The following is a 9,482-nucleotide window of genomic DNA, read 5'->3' on the forward strand; positions in this document are numbered from 1 at the left end:
CAAAATCATTGTAACCTGATTTCCCATTGAAAATGCGTTCAGGGTATAAAAACGATAATTAACAATAAGGGAATGAGTGCGTAATAGATGAAAAATGTCTTGAGTGACTTTACATTGGAGCGAGCTCAAGGCGTCATAGCTTACGGGATTCAATAAAATGAACGAGAATAATTGAAGCCTTAAAATGGAATGAAAGGGATGCCAACTCGTAAAGGCGTGCATTTTCTTTTTCGTATTTGCTCGCCTTGACAAACATACATGAACACATTGTCATATGCGCAATTTTTGCGTTACTCTTTCTCATTTACTATTTCTGTTTCCCAATGATTTCTCCCTCTATGTGCGCACAAGCAATTGCGCAGAAAAATTGAAATCTGTTCGCGGCAACCACTACAGTCCCGTGCTACATGTATGATCATTTTTGTGTCTGTATGAGAACTTAACTCACGTACTCACTCCTTAAATTCTTTCTTGCTTGGCTGAATATTCTGTCTTGACTTACTTATTATTCGTTTTTGGCTTAGCTTCTATGTCACTCAACATACATACATACATATGTATGTATACTGCGAGCTGTTAATTCGAACACTGGTTTTCTTGAATTCATGCAGCACTCTAGTACATACCACTGACCAAAGAACACATTGATGAGACAAGTAGAACAAACTTTTCCAACGCAGAAAAAATGTGCATAAGGGACTACTCAACTTCGTATTTGCTCGGCTCAGTCTCTTGAGGCTCGAGCAATGAAAATACAGCACGACAAATCCAGTTCGTTGCGAGCGCTTTCACAAAATGGTCCCGTTTGTATATGAAGCGCAGCTGTGCGCTATTTGTCTTACTCTTTCTCACTCTACTTCGCTCTTCCCTCTCCTCTCTATGGTCACTCAAATTATCCAACTCAGCAGCGCACAAAAACTGAAATTAGTTCGCGACGCTCCCAGCTCTTTCCTTTTGCCATATTCATACAAAATGTTAGTTTTTTCATGATTATTTCTAGGAAGGGTATGAAAATGTTTTTTCGACGAGCGTGCACACACACACTTGCAGTCTATGAAAACACTGAGCATTTGTGGTTGTTGTGTTACATACTATTATATCTAATCATGTTTATAAATGCGTGTATTGTAACGATCCAATTTTCAGCTGGGGCAGCGTCAGTCTGCCCAGGGTGGATGCCACAAGAAAATTTATTAATTGCGGTGACCGGACTTCAGAGAGGGGGGGTATAGGGAACAATGGGGGACAATGCCGAGGGTTTTGCCTCTCAGCGAACGGGCATGGCCGCGTTCTCTACATTGACATTAACTACTTTTACAGTCGGGCGTTGCCGCGACAGATTTTCTAATAAAACGCAACAAACAAGGGGGGGGGGGGGGGGGGAGTAGGGATTCACTATCGTGTGTTAATATTCAACTGATTTAAATCACAATATATAAAAGACACTCCAAGTTAAACTTTCAATTCATATTTCATTTATTTATCACATTTCATTTAAAAATAGCTATTCATTAACTATTCGCATGCTCTTATTTTAATTTGCTTTCGTTTTATTTCTATCACTTCGCTTAAAACTCTAATCAGCTAATTACGCTCACCCGCTTCTATTCGCCGTTCGCTAACTAATAATCATCTTGTTCTCGGCCGAACGCCTCTAAGCCTCCGCCGCGATCCGCCTCGGCGTCGGCAACGCAACTCACCACGGCGTCGGCCCTTCGAACTTTCGCCGCAAAGGGCAGAGCTGCATTGCCGATCGCCGCGACTTGCGCGCGTTCTTGACCCATTTGAATTTCGGAAGTTATGTGAGGCGGTTCGGCGAGCCGCCTTACACCCCCCCCTTACTTTGCAGAGCGATGGTCACGCTTCCCGAAGGCGCGACTGTCACATTTACAGCGACCCCCTCGATCCAGATGCGGAAACGCGTCCTCCTGTGTGGCAGCCTCCGCCTCTGCAACTCCCGTTGCACCGCCTCGATCGTGAGCTCGTCCAGCGTCGCGCCTGCTGGACGGATCCGCCAGCCGTCCGGGATGGTAGGTGTTGGCTCGCATGGGATGGAGCCCTCCCCCATGAGGATTTCGAACAGGTTTGGCTCCCACCCGTCCAAAATGTCGGCCATGTCGGCCAGCAGTCTTCCTCCGGCTCTGGCACTGCGCTCGGCTCTTCTGGTGGGTCGTGCCCGCCTTGTTCCGGACCCCGGGCTCGTTCCCCTTCTTCCGGGATACTTTGATCCGGCTCAAAGGGGGTTGTGTTGCGATTGCCTCCCGTCTGGCGTAACTTCGCCGCCACTTCCGCCAAATCGACCCTCGGAACCTTTCTGGCCGGGCTCTCCGACGGACTTCGCCGGCACCGGCGTCGGAGTGGGGGGCTCGACTCGTTCTCCTCGTCGCTGCATTCCGATTCGAACGGTACGGCTCGTGCCTCCCTCCTCTCGCCTCGCCGCGTCCACAATGACGGGGATCGTCGCCCTTCGTCCCACGCTGCAGTCTCCGAGTCGAGGTGTGCGACGAAAGGACTGTGCTCCCGGCGGCTATCCTGTCCCCGGGACGGGGATCGGTCTTCGGATGACTCCGCTTCCCACTGTCTCCTTTCTTCCTCCGGCGACTGGACCTCCCGCATCTCCTCTTCCTCGCTTTCGCTCTGGGGGGCGGCACGTTCCTCCGGCCCTGATATCGCTGGCGGCGGCGGGAGGGATTGTGGCTCCTCCACGTATGGCGGTGCCCCTCGCGACTCGGGTATCTCCACGTAGATAGTGGTGAACTCTACCTTCATCAACATGACACATCCATCGAGCCCCTCGGCGATGTTGATCGAGGATCGATGGACCGTGTGTTTGCATTTAGGTGGGGGTCGCTCCTCACGGGGCCTATAATATTCCCGGCCCATCCTCGGATCGCCCCGCCTTTGGTACTCCGTACCCGGGAATGGTTCGGTGTCAGCATCGCTGACATCTTCGACGCGGGCCGCCTCTTCTTCCTCCCACTCGTCCTCGCTGCTGATAATGATAGTCTCGTCCTCCATCGTTGTTGTATTTGAAAGCTGAAGCATTAAGTCATACGCTTTTAGGATATTGCTTCCCAAAACTACGGGTTAATATCACAACTTTTACGAGATACTACGGGGGGAATTGAACAACACGTTTGAGGTGAGGAAAAGGCGTGGTTAGACTGAGGTATGTTGCCGTCAGTGATCAGGGACGTCGATGGTCCCTCGGCTTTCATCCTGCTCTTCTTCGCTCTCGTCGCCGTCGTGATGGAAGGGCTTGAGCTGGGAGACATTAGCTACCCTTCTTTTTCGTTCGCCGCGTTTGGCGAGGCGCACGATGTTGGGAGAGACAAACCCAACGATCCTGAACGGCCCGTCATACTTCGGCGCCAGTTTTGCTGCGAAGCCATCCGCCGCGTTAGACAACTGATGCTGCCTCAACAGCACTAATGAACCTAGCTTCGGCCTCCATTCGCGTCTACGCAGGTTATAATAGCGCCCTTGGTCGCTCGAGGCCCTCTGCAGGTTGTTGCGAGCGATTGCGAACACTTCTCTCATCTTGTCTCTTTTAGCATCTGGGTGAAGCCCCTCTGTCGCCGATCCGGGTGTTACCTCGTCGTATAGGGCAGCTGGCAGGCGTGGCTCTCGCCCTAACATTAGGAACGCCGGGCTGAACCCCGTAGAATCCGCCACACTGGAGTTGATAGCCAGCGTTATTTCTGGCAGTAACTCATCCCATGAGCTCTGGTGACCCTGGACGTATTGCGCGATCATCGTTTTAATCGTACGGTTAGCCCTCTCCGTCGGATTCTCCTGTGGCGAGTACGGCGCTGTATGTTGGAGTGTCACCCCCAGGGACTCCATGAACGTCTTGAAGCTCCTACTCGTAAATTGAACGCCATTGTCGCAGACGAATATCCTAGGCACTCCAAATCTGCCGAGTATTCGTTCCCGGAACGCCGACTGCAGATGTGCGGTAGTGGCCTTTCTCAACGGCACCAGCTCCACCCATTTAGCGAAAGCGTCGTGGAACACCAATAGCATTGTGTTCCCATGCTTGGATCGAGGCAAAGGTCCCACGAAGTCCGCGCACAGGACCGCCATCGGCTCCGCTACCTGTCTGGTCAGCATCTGTCCGGCCGGCTTTTGTTGTACGCCCTTGAATTTCTGGCACGTGACGCAACGCTTCACGTAACGAGCGGCATCTCGGGACATACCTGGCCAATAGTATCGCTGTGCTAATCTTGTCGCCGTTTTTCTCACACCTTGGTGTCCCGCCGTGGGGGCGTCGTGGCACTCCTGGAGTACCCGGTTCCTTTGGCCTTCCGGGACGCATAGCTTCCAGGGGATGTAATCCTCGTCGTCCGTCCGATGCCCCAGGTTGCGGTACAAGTGTCCATTCTCCTCCACGTAATCTCTAAACTTCTCGGGGTTGTTAGCGATGTTCTCACGCATCCTTGCCAACCATTTACAAGGGTAGTGAGCCTCCACCGCTTGTTGGCACCTCTCCAAGGGCTGGCGAGACAATGCATCGGCCACCACGTTTAGGCTTCCCCGGCGATAACGGACGTCGAACTGGAACTGCTGTAGTTCCAACGCCCATCGGGCGATCCTGCCCGTGGGGCTCTCTATCGAGTTCAGCCATTTCAACGCCAGGTGGTCTGTTACCACGTCGAACCTGTAGCCTTCTAGATAGCAGCGCATCTTCCTGATTGCCCAAACGATCGCGAGGCACTCTTTCTCCGTGACCGAATAGTTCGCCTCAGTTTTCGTCAGTCTTCGGCTGGCGTAGGCTATGACTCGTTCTCGACTCTCGATTTCTTGAGTTAGTACTGCGCCCAGCCCACAGTCGCTGGCGTCGGTTTGCAGCACGAATTTTTCTGAGAAGTCGGGGCATGCCAAGACTGGCGCTGTCGTCAGGCTCTCCTTCAACTTCTGCAGCGCATCTTCTTGCTCCTTGGTCCAGACCCATTTCTGCCCTTTCTTGAGCAGCTTGGTCATTGGTTGGACCAATGAAGCGAAGCTCGGCACAAATCGCCTGTACCAAGAGGCCATTCCCAGGCATTGTCGTAGCTCTTTCAGGTTCTTCGGCGTTGGGAATTCTCGAATTGCTTCGACTTTCGCGGGGTCGGTGCAGATTCCTTCACCACTAATGACGTGGCCTAGATACGCCAACTTTTCCTGGAAAAAACTGCATTTTTTCCTATTTACCTTGAGGTTGGCTGCTCTTAGTCGCCGGAAAACCTCCCTCAAATTGGCCGTATGTTCTTCTTTCGAGGCTCCGATCACCACTATATCGTCCAGGTATGCGAACGCGTGGGGCTCCATCTCGGGTTCGATCACCGTATCCAATGCTCTCTGGAAGGTTGCCCCCGCCGAATGCAGTCCGAAGGGCATTACCCGCCACTGGAACAACCCTCTTCCCGGGACCGTGAAGGCCGTGTATTCCCTGCTGTCCGCCGCCATCGGGATCTGCCAATAACCGCTTTTGAGATCGAGTGTAGATATGAACCGGGCTTGCCGCAATCTCTCCAGGATGTGATTAATCCTAGGAACAGGATAGGCGTCCGGAATCGAGTGAGCGTTGAGCTGCCGGTAATCCACACACATGCGCCATTCTCCAGTCTTCTTCTTGACCAAAACTATGGGCGCACTGTGCGGACTCCTCGAAGGCTCGATAGCTCCAACCCTGAGCAGTTCGTCAACCTGCTCGTTGATTATTCTCTGCATTGCTGGATTCTTTGGGTAGTATCTCTGTTTGAGAGGTTTATCGTCCCGCATCCTAATGCTGTGTTCCGCTATGTGGGACACTCCTTCGAGCTTCTCGAAGAGTGCCAGCTCGGCTTCAAGGAACTCCTTTAGGCTAGGCTCCAGATCTTCCGGCCATACCACGGCTTCGAGGGCCGGCCTTGCGTCGCGTTCTTCTTCCGAATCTGTCGCATCTTGTATCGCGGGGTGCTCTCCTAGCCTCCGTTCGAGCCACTCGTTTCCCTTCCTGTCGGCCCTCGCGCAAATGTCCGGTGCCCTCTGCGGTTCCGTATACGCTCGAGCTTTCCGTTTCTTAGACGGCGGAGTCCAGCTTGGCGCCTCAGGGTCCAAACATGACGCATTAGCATAGCTCGAGCGTTGAGCGAGCGACTTCCCGTTTTCAGCGTGACTGTCCTCTTTGGGCGTTTCTTCCATCATCATCGTCAGTTCCGTTTCGCCACAGCGCAGCGTTGCCCCCACCGCACGCAGGAAATCCATCCCTAAAATGATGTGATCCAACATAGTCGGCATGATGAGCATCGTCATTTGCACTACTTTTTCCGCGAGGGCTACGACCACCTTCATTGTTCGCGTTACGTCCAGCGACGACCCGTCGGCTAACCGTATTCGCGACCGTATTTCCTGTGACTCTCCTTGAACTGCCTGCTGGCGCACGCATTCTTCACTCATGAAGCTGCGGGTGGCCCCGGTGTCGATCGTAGCGGTCATGATCCGGCCCCCGATCTTCACCGTCGCGACGATCCTTCCTTCTTTTACCCTTAACGGGTATTCTCCTCTCTCTCTTGGTGTTAATCGGCGCCACCCCGCTTCGTAGGACGGCGCCCCTATTCGTTTCCCGCTTCCGTCTGAAGACAACACTCCTGTGTACTCTTCCCCTTTCTGCCGCATCGTCGGCAAAACAGCACCTGTGCGCCGCGACATTCTCTGGCGAAATGTCCCACTTGCGCACACCGATAGCAGACCCGCCGCGGGTCGAAATCGAAGCCGGCATCCTGTGCTATCATGCGATGCGCTGCCTCCGTTGGTGCCGTTGCTGTTGCCGCAGTGTGGCCTGAGCCTCGCTGCTCGGTTCGTTGCTCCGACGCTTGCGCACGGAACGGATTTCCAGGCCGATTGTCCGTCTGCATCGCCCAAGGTGCCCTCGAGTGGCTCGCCACGGGCTTCCTCTCCCAAATCCTTCTTTGGCCCTGGACATTTTCGTATTCCGTCGCCCTCTGGGTTAGCTGTGTCAGCGTTGTGAAATCGTGGCGTCTTACGTATAACAGATACTCAGGCGCGGCGTTCTCGTACACCCTGTGTAGCTCTTGCGCCGCGCTGTATCTGGCCTGACGTATCAGCAACCTCAGTTCGAGTAGGTAATCCTTAAAGCTTTCGCCCTGTCGCTGATGACGCGCCCGGATCTGGTCCTCCAGGCGCTCGAAATATTGCGGTGGCAGGAAAAAGTACAGAAACTCTCTCTTGAACTCGGTCCAGGTCGCGTCTCTCAACCCGCTGGTTAAAAGCCACTTCGCCGCCTTGTCGCTGAACATCTCGCTCATCGCTCTCGGCATCCGGTCCAACTCTATGCCGTATGTTATGGCCCGCTCTTCTACCACCTCTACGAATCCTAACGGGTCCGCCTGGCCGTCATACCTCATACCCCACTTCCTCACCTGTTCAGCCACGCACCAAGGCGGGTGTCTCTCCGGTGGTAATTGGGGCATGTGGTCGCGCAAAGGGGTTCTTGGCGTAGGTGGCGCCACTCTCGCCTCGTCGACGACAGGCACTTTTAGCCTCAAGTTTTCCACCGGTGCCGACTCCAACTCTTGCAACTTGCGGAGGTCAGGTTCCGATTTCTGATAGGCGCGTCCCCCCATGCCTTCCGCTGCTGATCCCGGAAGCGTATCCGTCACTTTAGGGAAACGGGCCTCTATTTCGCCTAGGCGCATCCTCATTCCCGCAGAGTGTTTACCGCTTTGTATATATGCCGACAGCCTTTTACGTAGGTCGTCCACCTGACCGTCGCATTCCAGTCCGAGCTCTCGAGTTATTGCCACCAACTCCTCTTTGTTGCGGTAGTATACCCAGCGCACGCTGAGTCCCGAGCTTTGTCCTGCTCCTCCTTCCATCTTTATCTGAGTTTTTATATTTTCTTCTTCTCTTTTTTTTTTTTTTTTTTTTTTTTTTTTTTTTTTTTGACTTTATTCTAGGTTATTTTATTTTACTCTATTTATTTATTTCTTTATTATTATTATTACTAGCAGTCCCAGCAAGCGTTGCATTGCCCTACCCTTATTTCTAGGTAAAAAATGATTAAAAGGTATGTTGTTCAGGTTGGGATACACTCTAATTAATTTATTAATCAGATTTTCATTCAAGCACCTTGTGGTAAACGACATTCTTCGTTTTTTGGTCAGGTGCAAGAACAAATAATGCGGATGGTTTGCTAACACGTGAGCATGCCACGTACAATTGACCATGAGAAAAACACGCATTTTCTAGATTGAGGCCACAAATAGTCAAAGATTGGCCCTGTGATTTGTTGATCGTCATGGCGAAGGCAAGACGAATCGGGAATTGAATTCGTTTAAACTCAAAGGGCATATCTGTTGGGATCATCGGAATCCTTGGAATAAGAACTTCCTCATCTTTAAATTTTCCTTTGAGTATCGACGCGTGAATAACATTGCTCAACAGTTTTCTTATTACTAAACGCGTTCCATTGCACAGTTTTGGTTGGTTTAAATTTCTAAGCATGATAACTACCGAGCCAACCTTCAGTTGTAAATTGTGCGGTGGTAAACCAGGCACATCCAAGGAGTTCAAAAATTCAGTTGGATAATTAGTGGCTTCATCTTCGTTTGTTACACAGTCGATAGATTTAAATGAATACAGAGTACCAACGATTTTATTTTGAATTATAAAATTAAGGTCATCCACATCTTTATTTTTAGCTGCCAAAATTGCTCGCTCACTTAACCATTTAGTATTTTTGTGGATTGTTGGAGCATTAAATGTGCGTTCATGTGTTCCAGCTGGTCTTTTATCTGCTCTGATTACTATTTTATAGTCATCTCTTGGCATGCGCTCTAAAGCGGTCTTGAACAACTTGACCAATGCATGATGTTCATGAAGCATTTGCTGCAAATCTTGGAGAATTGCTCTTTTCATCGCAGTGTTGATTTCTTGGCGCCGATCAAGTTGCTCTTCCATATTGCCCATGAAGTATATTTGCAAGAATTTGTGCTGTTCATCTTCAATAGGTTGCAATGATCCAATGCGATGGCAAATCTGGCCTTGAATCTTTACATTCAAAGCCATAGTTATAGTTAGATTTACAAACACTTTTTACAGAAATCTAACCAACTACATTATCCCAAATAAGAAAATAAAATTTTTAACGTAAATTACCTTAAATGTCGGATTATATCCGTGTTCTTCAATAATTTCCGCCCCAAATGAAGTCATTTGGAAACAGGCATTGTATTTTTGAGTGTTCGCTAGAAAATGTCGTGATTCTAGTGTTTCGCCATAAAGCAGGGAACGCAATGGCTCTGGTGGCGAGACCACTAATGGCAATGTCACTTTACCACTAAGGCAGCACAAACCGGGCGTTTCACCAGCAAACTTCAATGCGCCACAATGCTAGCAAACAACGTCCATTGGACCAATGCAAACTAAACGATTCAAGCTGTAATCAATGGTGCAATCATATCGAAACGCTGCTCGATTCAAATCAATCCTTGAACCAT

At 50.7% G+C, this 9,482-nt stretch overlaps 1 long non-coding RNA gene across 1 annotated transcript; it reads left to right on the plus strand.

Moving 5' to 3' along the window:
* Positions 1-7,929: 7,929 nt before the first annotated feature.
* Positions 7,930-8,656, plus strand: LOC149270130 (uncharacterized). Its single transcript, XR_016269278.1, has 2 exons — positions 7,930-8,050; positions 8,110-8,656. It is a non-coding gene; the product is annotated as an uncharacterized LOC149270130 (long non-coding RNA).
* Positions 8,657-9,482: the final 826 nt, after the last annotated feature.

Source organism: Drosophila arizonae, chromosome 3 (assembly GCF_054131065.1).
Source record: "Drosophila arizonae isolate 15081-1271.41 chromosome 3, UAZ_ARI_1.0, whole genome shotgun sequence".
In the NCBI taxonomy this organism is placed as follows: Eukaryota; Metazoa; Arthropoda; class Insecta; order Diptera; family Drosophilidae; genus Drosophila; species Drosophila arizonae.